At 38.7% G+C, this 13527-nt stretch overlaps 1 pseudogene; it reads left to right on the plus strand.

Annotated features, from left to right (window-relative positions):
- Window positions 1-2473: 2473 nt before the first annotated feature.
- On the plus strand, window positions 2474-3853 carry LOC119511244 (annotated as a pseudogene).
- Window positions 3854-13527: the final 9674 nt, after the last annotated feature.

Below are 13527 nucleotides of genomic sequence, written 5' to 3' on the forward strand. Positions count from 1 at the left end.
TCTCCATGAGCTTCTTGTAATTTTATCTCTTAGCTTCTGTATGTTTTATCCTCTTATAAAAGACTCCAGCAAGAAGATCAAGACCCACCCTAAACAAGGCAGGTCACATCTCAGTTGAAATACCTTAGCAGTAGTTAGGTCATTCTCATTCTGCCGCTGATGAGCTTTTGGGTGGTTTCCAATTTGGGGCTCTAACCAAGAGAGCTTCTAGGAACATTCAGATGCAGTCTTACGCAGTGAAAATAAGCATGATAAACCTCTCCTGAACCAGTGTGGAACAAAGTTCTAGACTTAAATATTATACATATTATAAAATTATTACTGACAGGTACATGAAAGAATAGAGAAGAATATAAGCTTTTAGACATACTTGTTATTGATTCTGGATTCTCCACTTATTAACAGTATGACTTGGGATATTACTTAACCCAGTAAGTAAGGGTTAAGTAATTTGCAGTTTCTTCATTTGCAAAATAGTAGTAAAAATATCTGCCCTGATAATAACATGCAACGGTGTTGAGGGTTGAATCACGTCCCCCACAGAAGGCATGTTCAGGTCCCAACCCCTGGTCCAGTGGATATGAACATTTGTAAACAGGACCTTTGAAGATGTTATTAGCTAAGGTGTGGTGAAACGAATGAGGGTGGGCCTGAATCCAGTTTGACTGAAGTCCTTATAAGCAAAGGAAATTGGACACAGATGTAGATGCCAGAGGAGATGGAAAGAGATGGGTGGCCGTGTGGCGGAGGACTGCCCAAAAGCCATCACCAGAATGCTATAGACTTTGGAGAAAGCACGGCCTTGCCAAAATCTTGATTTTAGATTTTTAAGCCCTAAACAAACAGTGAGACAATAAATTCCTGTGTTTAAGCTGACCCACTGTATGATATTTGTCATAACAGCCCTGGAAAACTAAGACAAGCAGTGTCTGCAAAAGCCTTGACACAGCACCTAGCACACAGCACAGGCTGAACTTTATATGCCCTGAAAGCACCTTGTGGACAGAGAGAGTACAGGTGCAAAAGGAGACCTTCCTTCTCCCTGGATACATTTACTCAATGTATTTATGTAAACATATCTCTCGGAAATACTTCTATTATACAATTAATAACAAAGGAGCAATGTAGTCACTTTAGGTTATTTGTTTTTCTTATTTCCTTGTTCAGTTATGGTTTGTTAATTTTCTTGGGGTATGGTAGGAACATGTTGGAAGCAATGTAGTTATTTTAGATTATTTGTTTTTCTTATTCCTTTGTTTTGGTTTTTTTGAAATGTTGCTTTTTATTGTTTGTTTTTTAATTTTTTGATAAATAAAGTTTAAAAACTCAAAAAAAATTAATAACAAAGGACAGAGAAATATTTTTAAATTTTAGACCAATTGAAACAAATGAATCAAACTATATATCAAGCTGGTGGCATATCCACAGAGAGAAAGACTAAAACACAGTATTGACTGCATACCCCTGTGGGATATACCCACAAAAAGTATGTATATACACAAACACACACACACACACGTATGTGTTAGGAAAAAGCAAATCATGATAATATCTTAGACACAAAGATTTCAGCATAAAAGAAAAGAGATAGAAGTATAAAATCCAAAATCATAAGTAAAAACCTTGTTACCTAGTAAACAGTAACTTTGTCTACTAAGAAGGCCATGGCACAGTGACACCTAATAACAATGAGCATTCCTAGTGCCCATATTGTAAATGTCCTAATCTTATTAGAAAACAAGATTTTCAGTATAAGAGAGAAGAACAAATATGAAGGGAGAAAGAAAACACCACACAGCTATTATGTTAAATTTGAATATCAGCATTAATTTATTTTTAAAATTTTTATTTTTACCTCTGCCCACTGAAAGAGCCTAGAAGCAATGGCAATCCAGTAACTTAGTGTCCAGTAACTGAGCTAACTTAGTGTCCAGGCCTTGGTTTCCAAATATTTTATCCAGTAAAACACTAACGCTCTTTGAAGAAATGGTTGATTCCAGGTCTGGGACTTAGTTTCCTGGCTGCTAAAACAAATACCATATAGTGGATTGGTTTATACAATGGGAATTTATTGGATCACCATTTTGAGGCTAAGAGAAGTCCAAAATCAAGGTGTTAGCAAGGCAATGCTTACTCCCAGAAGACTGGTGGTCTGGAGCTGGCTGCTGGTGATCCTTGGGCCCTTGGCTTTTCCATTATGTGGCAGTGCACATAGCGGTGTCTTTTCCTTTCTCTTCTGGGTTCTGTTGACTTCCAGCTCCTTCTCCTCCATGTGGCTTTGTCTTCACAAAGCTTCCAGTAATAGGATTAAGACTCAACCTCATTCAGATGGGCCACAACCTTAATGAAAAATCAGTTTTCAAAAGGTCTTATTTATAATGAGTTCACACCCTCAGGAATAGATTAAAATTAAGAATATGCCTTTTCCTGGGGTAAATAATTCAACCTATCACAGAGGCAGAAAATGTTCAAGATGTTCCAGAGACATCTTTTGTGCCAGAAAGTAAGAAAACTGCCAGAGATCTCTGGGATTTTATCAAAGATACAGAAGCCAACTTAATAAGGCTCTCAGTGGCCACGGATGAGGCAATTTGGAGCATCAAAAAGAATAATAATGGTTGTGCCAGTTTGAATGTACTACCTTTGATGCAATCTTGTGGGGCAGATGTTTTAGTGCTGATTAGATTGGAATCCTTTGAGTATTTCCATGAAGATGTGACCCACCCAACTGTAGGTGATAACTCTGATGAGATAATTTCCATGGAGGCATGGCCCTGCCCATTCAGCATGGGCCTTGATTATAGGAGCACTATATAAGCTCAGACAGAAGGAGCAAGCTTGCTACAGCCAAGAGGGAAACTTTGAAAAATGCACAGAAGCTAAGAGAGTAGCTGCGGATGAGAGACAATTTGAAGACGGACATTGAAAGCAGACTCTTGCTCTGGAGAAGCTAAGAGAGGACAAACACCCCAAGAGCAACTAAGAGTGCCATTTTTGAGGAACTGCAGCCTAGAGAGGAACATCCTGGGAGAAAGCCATTTTGAAACCAGAACTTTGGAGCAGATGCCGGCCATGTGCCTTCCCAGCTAACAGAGGTCTTCCAGATGCCATTGGCCATCCTCCAGTGAAGGTACCCAATTGCTGATGTGTTACCTTGGACACTTTATGGCCTTAAGACAGTAACTGTGTAACCAAATAAACCCCCTTTATAAAAGCCAATCCATTTCTTGTGTTTTTGCATTCCAGCAGCATTAGCAAACTAGAACAATGGTCTTTCAGCTCAGAGAAGGCCAGGATGCGACTTTCTTCAGTTGCCCTGCATCTGGGTTCATCCAACACCAGCCGCCTCCACCATGCCAACCAAGTTCACCCACAAGGATGTCAAAGTTGTATACCTGAGGTGATGCACTGTTGGGGAAGTTGATGCCACATCTGCTCTACCCGCCCAAGATCAGACCCCTTGGTCTATCTCCAAAAAAGGCTGGTGATGACATTGTCAAGGCAACTGGTGAGTGGAAGTGTCTAAGGATTATGGTAAAACTGATCATTCAGAACAGACAGGCCTAAATTGAGGTGGTGCCTTCTGCCTCTGCTCCGATCATCAAAGCCCTTAAGGGACCACCCAGAGATAGGAAGAAGCAGAAAAACTAAGCACAGTGGAAATACCACTTTTGATGAGATCATCAACACTGCCCAACAGATGCAGCACTGATCTTTAGTTACAGAACTCTCTGGAGTCATTAAAGAGATTCTAGGGACTATCCAGTCTGTGGGCTGCAATGTGGATGGCCACCACCCACATGGCATCACAGATGACATCGATAGTGGTGCAGAGGAATGCCCAGAGAGTTAAGAACTACAAAGAAAAATATTTCAATAAAGAGTCATTTGACAGCCAAAAAAAGAAGAAGGAGAAGAAGAAGAATAACTTCAGTGGATTGAAAAACCATGAAATTATAAAAATCCAAGAGTCCATAATGATATCAAATGAAAACGAAGACCTCTCAAATTGGTTACCTTTGGAGGCTGCTAGGGTATTATCACATTATTCTGAAAATTGGCAGATGAAGGGAAAAAATCAAGCATTTATCCTGTCTTCCTATATTGTCCGTATTTCAATGTAACTAAATAGTTAATGAAGGAAAGTTAAAATATCTGGAAGAAATAGTAGCTGCTAATAAAATAATGGATCTAAGCAACCATCATCAACAGCTAATAAAACCATTAGGCAAAAGGTTGATGAGGAATTTCATAATGAATTTTATAATGAATGGAACAAGCTGATATCACCTCAATCAACTGACCAATTTCTGAAAGTGAGAAATAGAAAGTATATGGCACCACTGTGAAGTCATGTCTTGTCCACAAAATTAAGCCTGAACCTAATCAAGCCTCTTGAGCTAAGTACCCATTTACCAGAAATAAGGAGGGTGGAAGAATAAGTTAAATGAATCAACTAAGAGTCAATAGGCCAGATCCAAGGTAGGGGAAATTCTATGAGCAAATGACCTGTTTTCCTCACAAACAAATGTCATGGGGAAAAAAATGGCAGGTGAGATGGGGGAAGGTGTGTGATTAAAACAGATTTAAAAGACATAACAACCAAAGGTAGTTTATGGACCTTGGGTCCCAATTTGAACAAGACAATTGTTTGTTAGCTTTTGAGACATTCAGGGAAATTTGAACATAGATTGGGTTCTAGTTGATATTATCGGTACTTGTATCATGTATGATAATATCATTGAAATTATATATATATATATACACACACACACACACACACACACATATGTATTTTAAAAGGTTCTTATTTCTCAGAGATAGGTACTGAAGTATTTATGGGTAAAATAATACAATGCCTGTGATTTTCTTTAAAACATTCTAGCAAGAAAAAGGGAGGGAGGCATGGTTAGATAAAATAGTATTGGCCAAATGTTGCTCATTGAAGCTAGATGAAGGACGCTTGAGAACACATTACGTTATTCCCTTTTAGGGGGGAATATATTTAAAATTTTCCAAAATTAAAAAGCAATTTTTATCTAGAATTTAAATTTATGCCACTGGTGTAAATTACAATGAAAACTCATTAATTTGGATTAATGGAAATGAAGGCTAGAATAAATCATTTTTAATTGCAATTCTAATTAAAGAATAATTATTTTTCATTTTAACAGACTGTATCTTTCCTGCTTATAAGTTCATGCAGTAACTTGGATTGGGAAATATTTTGCAGAATTTAGAAAGGAAATATCTATTATTGTATCCAGATCTTAAATATAACCCTTTTCATTGTTGGAGTTTTAGCAAGGACCCAAAAGGCCAAATATTAGACAACAAAAGCCAAGTCACTCCACTTTGTCAAGTGAAATAATAGACCATCTACACAGGACTTATAAAGGGAGGATCCCAGCCAGTTCCACCAATATTAGATGACCACCCTCCTCTTAACCTTATGAAGACATCGAGAGACTTTTCTTGGAGTTGTGCTGTGTCTTCTCTTCACTCCACCATAGGGGAAAGGATGAGGGTTCTGCCTCTTTACCCCAAACCACGTGAGGGGTTCCAGAAGGCCCTTGAGAGGACTTGACATATCCTTTAGAGTTGGGGGTACGTAAAGGTGGGCATCTAAAGGTGAGAGGCCATGGCAAAACCGCCCGTCTGTGGGCAGAGTGAAGACAAGTGAGGGAATGAGCTGTACCTCCACTGATGGCAGGGCAAAAGGTCACATTTCCTAGGGAACGATATGTGGACCCCATGATAGGTCATTGCCTGGAGCATCTTAAAAAAGGATTTCATCTAAGAGCACCACCTAGGGGCATAAAGGGACTAACCAAGGCTGAGGGGTTCAAAAGTGCCCGTGTGTGTCCACAGAATACTCGCGCCACATTACAACTATGCCAGTCTTGTAAAACTGTCTCTTCTACTCTCCCCTGGACCCAGCCCCAGAGAGGTCAGAAACAGCTGCTAGTTTCTGAGCCTGAAGTAAGCCCAAACCAGGTTTGGGGTGAAATTTATAATTTAAAGAAATTTGGAGTTTTAATATAACTTTTAAGGGAACTTTAAGGTTCTTGAAATGAGGCTACTCATGTGACAGATAGAAACCAAAAATGTTATGGGACATATCCATAATTTTATCCAGGAGAGAGGCAGAATAGGTCCATAGAGTCAGTTTCTTTTATACTTATACCTACCAAGTCTGGCTTTTTCAATAAACCACTTAAAATATTTCTAAAATCTTGGAAATAGTTTAGAAGGCTGGTGGCAAAGTAGCAGTGGGTGAGAATTAGGCGGGGCCAGGTGACGAGGGCATCTAGGGTCTTGTTAAAGATTTAGGGCTTTATTCTAAAAACAATGAAAAGCCACTGACAAGCTACATGAAGGATTTTAGACGTTCTGGCTACAGCAGGACAAATGGCTTAGGGTGGGATGGGGTGGGGTGGGACAGGGCTAGGGTAGAAACTACTGTTGTAATCCAGTTGAATGATACGGTAACTCTGATGGTGGTAGTGAAGAAGGAAAGAAGTGAGTGGATATAAGATTTATTTAGATGATAAAATCTATAGGGCTTGTTGATGATTAGCTCTGGACAATAGGGAATACAGATAATAGGGAGATAAGGGGAGAAAAGAGAGATGATTCCCAGGTTTGAGCATCTGAGAGGGTGTAATGCCTTTCAATAAGAGGGGGACCACAATAGAAGAGGTTTTGAGGGAAAGATGAGCTTGGTTTTTTTTTTTGGTTTGTTTGTTTTTTGTTTTGTTTTGTTTTGTTTATTTGAGCTCAGTTTTAAATACGTCAAGTGAGAGATCCAGGGAGAGATTCAGGTAGGGAATTGAATAGCTGAATATGGAATTTGCCAAAAACGACAGGACCACAACCTTACAACTGAAAGTGACTGATTCTAAATGACTGTGGGCAGTGATTTCAGTCTTGGGAATGGTGTTGAGCTAGGCAGTGTGTGAAATGAGATTAGGGCCTAGGGAAAACCCCTAAGGAAAATTTAGGGGCTAGAAGAAAAAAAGGAAATTTAAAAGTAGAGACTGGAAAACAACCAAGAATAGTAAGAAAGAATGATATCATCACATTTTAGCAAGGTGAATGTTTTAAGGAAGAAATAAAACACAATGTTGAATGCTGTTGAATGGTCAATCAAAATAAAGACTTGAAAAGGGTCTTTGATAGTACTTATAGTTTTGAAATATATACTGAAATATTTTAGATCATTGATATCTGGTATTTGCTTCAGAATAATTCTGGGATTAAGGTGAGAGTGACGGGTGGAGACACAGAAACCACACTGGGTATGAGGTGTTCCTTGTGGAAGCTGGATATTGAGGGCCTGGAGGGTCACTGCACAGTTCTTTCTACTTATGAAAAAACTGTATGCTTGAAATTTCCCACAGTAAAAGTTTTTAATTATCTTCCCATAATAAAAGTTAGCCTTTGGGTATTGTTATCACAGAGAAAATTGGTAACCTCTTTGTAAGTAGTTCTGCTGGACTGTGAAGGCAGAAGCCATTATGAGTAAAAATAAAGACATTGAGTATAGGCAACAGACAACTTATTCAAGAAATTTGTAGATATATAAGGATGTAGGGTTGAAAGAGGATTTTTTTCTCTTTAAGATTGAAGGCTGGAGCTTGGTTAAATACTGATTGGCCTGAGCCAGCAGACAAGGAAACGTTGTTGAATAAGAAAGGAACTGGAGAAGGTAGTAGAAATGGAATGAAGATTTGAGATGCAGGGACTGGCCTTACATAACAAGAGATAACATCTCTTCCTGTGGTGCAGAAGAAAAGAAGTGGGTGAGGGTGCAGGTGGCTACGGATGAGTGACAGGAGGCAGAGGACACTCCTGGCACACGGCTTCTATTTTCCCCTCTGAACTAGGCAGTGAGGACGTCTACTGAAAGTGGGAGTGGAGTTGTAAAGGGGTCTGAGACTTCAGAAGAGTGGAGACTGAAAATGAGAGAATTCACTTAGGAAAACATTGTAGGGCAGTGCTGACGGCCCAAATGACATTGGTGAAGATGAAAACTATCTGACCTATTTTGTGTTTGTTTTTCAGCAACACTCAGCAGCTTGGTTCCGAGCTCACAAAATAAGACTGTTCAGAATTGTCTAGTTGTTGTGGCTTTACTAAGGATGTGAACAGAATAATAAATTAACAAGAGAGTTTAGGACTGTAGTAGCTATCTATGGCTTATTACCCTAAAACTTAGCAGCTTAAAACAACAAATATTCTTTATTCACAGTTTCTGAGGGTCAGGAATCCAGGAGAAGCTAAACTGGAAGCCTCTGGTTCAAGATCTCCTGTGAGGCAATTGTTAAAAAAGCTGAAAAAGGAGGATCTAAGATGGCAGCATAGAGAGGAGTGGAAACTAAGTAGTTCCCCTGGAACAACTAAAAAAAATTCAGAAACAACTAGCAAATAATCCAGAATAACTGCAGGGGGACAAACATGACTGTCCACTCATCATATACCAACCTGAATTGAGAGGAATGCCTGAGATCACAGCATAAAATCAGTAAGTAAAAACTGAGGCTCCAACCCAGAGGACCCCTCCCCCCACAGCCCAAACTGCAAAGCCTCATGGTGCTAGAGATGATCTCTCTCAGCAAGTGAACATAGCTCAGCTGAGCTCCAAAAGGAGTTTTAATTAGTGAGTATGAACTGCTCACTACGAGGTACTAATCCCCAACAAGCAGACAGAGGCTTTGGGTGACAACTGACCTTAGAGAGCCAGGGGTCGCCTCAGACTAGCTCTGAAAGGGACTTTCTGTTCCTTTTTTGGCTCAGTGGAGAAAGCCACAGCCACTTTCAGTTCCCAGTGCTCTGACCCACACAAGGCAGAGAGAGACTATTAAAAGGCTAATGACCTCCCCCTAGGGGGTCTATCTTCTCTAAGAGGGGCTGAGCTCTACTACTCGCCTTCCATTCAGAACCAAACCCCAGAGCTTGGGGAAAAACAGCCACACCTCCTTACACCAGTCAAGAATTACAGGCTAACAGGTGCCACTTGCTGAGCAGAAAAGCACAGTGACCTGAGGCATCACAGGGTATATCAACTTTCTAAGACACACCCTCAGGGAAACTGGATACTGAATATTTCTTCCTTCTGGGACCTGAGCCCGATCTGGTCTGGGAAAACCTGTTTGGGGTAACCAAGGAATCCATGCCTAGACAACAGAAAACTACAACCCACACTAAGAAAAATGAAGTTATGGCCCAGTCAAAGGAACAAACTTACACTTCAACTGTGATACAGGAATTGAAACAACTAATAAGTCAATTCCAAAAGTTTAGGGAAGATATGGTGAAAGAGCTGAACCGTATAATGAAAACACAGGACATACATACGGTAGATACTGAAATTCAAAAAACCAACTGGCATAATCTATGGAAATGAAAGGCACAACACAACAGATGAAAGACACAATGGAAACATACAATAGCAGATCTCAAGAGGGAGAAGAAAACACTCAGGAACTGGAAAACAAGGCACCTGAAAGCCTACACGCAAAAGAACACAGAGAGAAAAGAATGGAAAAATATGAGCAACATCTCCGGGAACTTAAAGACAAAACGAAAAGCAAGAATTTACATGTCATAGGTGTCCCAAAAGGAGAAGAGATGGGAAAAGGGGCAGAAGCAATAATAGAGGAAATAATCAATGAAAATTTCCCATCTCTTATGAAAGACATAAAATTGCGGATCCAAGAAGTGCAGCGTACCCTAAACAGAATAGATCTGAATAGGCCTACACCAAGACACTTAATAATCAGATTATCAAACGTCAAAGATAAAGAGAGAATCCTGAAAGCAGCAAGAGAAAAGTGATCTATCACATGCAAAGGAAGCCTGATAAGACTATATGTGGATTTCTCAATAGAAACCACGGAGGCAAGAAGGAAGTGGGGTGATACATTTAAGATACTGAAAGAGAAAAGCCACCAACCAAGAATCCTATATCCGGTAAAACTACTCTTCAGATATGAGGGAGAGCTTAAAATACTCTCTGACAAACAGACAATGACAGAGTTTGTGAACAAGATACCGGCCCTATAGGAAACACTAAAGGAAGCACTGCAGACAGAAAGGAAAAGACAGGAGTGAGAGGTGTGGAAAACAATTTTGGGAGATAATAGCACAGCAATGTAAGTACACTGAACAAAGATGACTGTGAATATGGTTGAAAGAGGAAGGCTAGGGCCATGTGGGACACCAGAACAAAAGATGAACTGTGTAACTCAGGGAAACCTAGGGTGCTCAATGATTGTAATAAAAGGTACAAATATGCTTTTACATGAGGTAGAACAAATGAATGTCAACATTGCAAGAGGTTAAAAATAGGGTGGGATTGGGGGAAAATACAATCAATACAAACTAGAGGCTAGAATTAACAGAAACATTGTATTATGCTTCCTTTAATGTAACAAAAGCAATATACCAAAGCTAAATGCATATGGGGGGGTGGGGAATAGGGGAAGGGTATGCGACTCCTGGCATTGGTGATGTTGTCTGACTCTTTATTCTACTTTAGGTTAATGCTATCTTTCCTTTTGTCACTTTCTAGCTATCCAGTTTTGCATTTTGTTTGTTTGTTTGTTTTTCTCTCTCTTTTCTTTTTCTTTTGCCTCTCCACCTTCTTTGACTCTTCCTCTGTCTTTGTGGAAGGAATGGAGATGTTCTTATATAGAGAGTGGCAATCATGCTTAATACGTAAAACGTGACTATACGGGGAACCAACAGTTGTTTACTTAGGACAGAATGTATGGTGTGTGCACAAAACCATCTTAAAAGAAATGGGTTGATGAAGAAACCTTGAGGGCACTACATTGAGTGAAATGAGGCAGACACATAAAGGCAAATATTGCAGAGTCTCACTGATATGAACTAATTATAATATGCAAACTTATAGGCATGAAATATTTTACCAGGATATAGAAATGAGGCTAAAGAAGGGGGGGGGAGTGGTTGCTTATTATGAGCAGAATGTTCAACTAGGGTGAACTTAAATGTTTGGAAATGGACAGGGGTGATGGTAGCATGTTGTAAGAATAACTAACAGTGCTGAAAGGTGTGTGAAGGTGGTGGAAAGGGTAAGCTCAGAGACACACATGTCACCAGAAGGAAAGTTGGAGGTTGAAAGATGGGAATGTATAAAACAGTGAATCTTGTGGTGGACAATGTCCATAATTAACTATACAAATATTAGAAATCTCTCTCATGAACTAGAACAAATGCATGACACTCTAACTAGAAGTTAATAATAGAGTGGCACATAGGTAAAAAATATATACCTATTGCAAACTATAGACTACAGTTAGTAGTATTTTAACATTCTTTCATCAACAGTAACAAACGTACTATACCAAAACTATCAATCAATAATGGAGGGGGGCATGGTTAGGGGTATGGGAGGATCTGAGTTTCCTTCTTTTTGTCTTTATTTCTTTTCTGGAGTAATGAAAATGTTCTAAAAATTGAAAAAAAAAAAAGTAATTGTGTTGATGGATGCACAGCTATATGGTGGTGCTCTGGGCAATTGATTGTACACTTCGGATCTTTGGATAGTTGTATGTACGTGAACAATCTCAATAAAAAATAAATATTTAAAAAAAAAAGACAAAAGCAATTTTGTCTCCTAGGGGAAAAAACAAAACAAAAACAGTATTGCATTAGATGCACATTGAAGACAAAAGGCAAAGATATGGTTCCTGCCTTCAAGACAGTTTGGGAAATGGGAGTTGAAACAATCATTTATTGGGCATTTAACCTATTCTAGGCATTCTACTAAACACTTTATATCATTTGATCACAATAACTATTAAAAAGGGAAGTATTAGTATCTTCATTTTACAGAAGCATTGAGAGATTATAGAACCTGTTCAAAGTCAAAGATCTATGCTGTTAACTCATGGTTACCAGGATTTATCAGGCCTACCCTTGATCAGGAAGAGAAACGGTCAAGCTGAGGTGGTCTGGGAGACTTCATGGTGGATACATGATCAATCTTGCCCTTGAGAATGGGGTAGGTTTCAGATAGTCCAAAGGAGGTGGGGAACTGGGGGGAGATGATGACAGTGGGAGCATAAGGCTCTGACAGCATGGGGCCTCCAGAGGCAGGTCGAGTTCCTAGCAAAAATGAGCCCAGAACTCTGCATATACTCTTCCTTGTCCTCATTGTCAAATAGGTATTACAGTCTCAATGTTGCAAGTATGAAATGAAAGGCTAACCAAGATTTAGCTTTAACATGCATTGACGAAAGTAACAGCTTAAGGTGCAACACTTTAATTCTATAACCTGCAATATAAATAGAATTAACATGCATATACAAAGCATCAGGAACTATCCTGAATAAAATTGTATAAATACATTTTTATGCTTAAAAAGTTCATAGTAAGTGGCTTTAAGAAGCAATTTAATCCCCACTAAAAGGAACAAGAGTTCCTTGAAGAAATGCTTGATTACAGGTCTGGGGCAGGGAATGCAGAAGGTGCTCAGACTAATGGGGAAGAAGCTAGCTTGAAGGAACTCCCACTAGCTAATCTGGAGCAATTTTAGAATCAAAAAGAAGGACTGTAGCTGATTACAACATTAAATAAATAAAAACCCATGATGTATATATACCTGTCTGTCTGTCTGTCTACCTACCTACCTATCTTAGAAAAAGACAGAGGGAGAGAGAATGAAAGAAAGGAAGGAAAGAGAGGGGAGGCAGGAGTATAAAGAATGCCAGAATGCCAGCTAATAAATGCAGATGTATTGACAGATAAGAAAATCACCATTCAGCAACCCCCAAACTAATAATTGACTCAGGCAAAGATTAAAGAATGCTAAAATCATTATTAGGTGAATGAATTTGCGAAAAAGGACATTTGCATGGGTTTTTAATGGCAAACAGATACGTGTGTCTTTCCGATGGAGAGTTCTGGCAGTCTCTTCTTCAACAAGTGATCAAAGTTAGTATCACTAATAGTAGGACAATTTGATATGTGCCTCCTGATGTGATGCAGTTTGAAATACAAAACATCATCTAGGATTCTTGCCAAAAATGTTTAACCTGAATTTAATAATCTGCTGGATCAGAACATGTCAATAGAAATATAATGTGAGCCACATACATAATTTAAAATTTTCTGCTAGCCACATTAAAAAAATAAAAACAAAACAAAAATCCACAGGTGAAATTAATTTAATAATATACTTTTTTCAACTCACTATATCCAAAATGTTAGCATTTCAACATGTAATAAATATTAAAAATTTAATGAGAATTACATTGTTTTTTGTACTGAGTCCAAAATTCAGTGTGTATTTTTACACTTAAAGCATATTTCAATCGAGACCCTAAATTTTCTTCAGAAATAGTTCATCTACATTTAGATTTCATAAAATTTACAGTTGAAAAAGTAGATTCGCACACCCCAGTTGCTCCAAACCTACTTAAAATTTTCCCAATAACTGAAATGAGTATCAGTTTTCTGATTTAAATTAATTAAAATTAAATAAAATGAAAAATT

This window comes from Choloepus didactylus, chromosome 2 (genome assembly GCF_015220235.1).
Source record: "Choloepus didactylus isolate mChoDid1 chromosome 2, mChoDid1.pri, whole genome shotgun sequence".
In the NCBI taxonomy this organism is placed as follows: domain Eukaryota; kingdom Metazoa; phylum Chordata; class Mammalia; order Pilosa; family Megalonychidae; genus Choloepus; species Choloepus didactylus.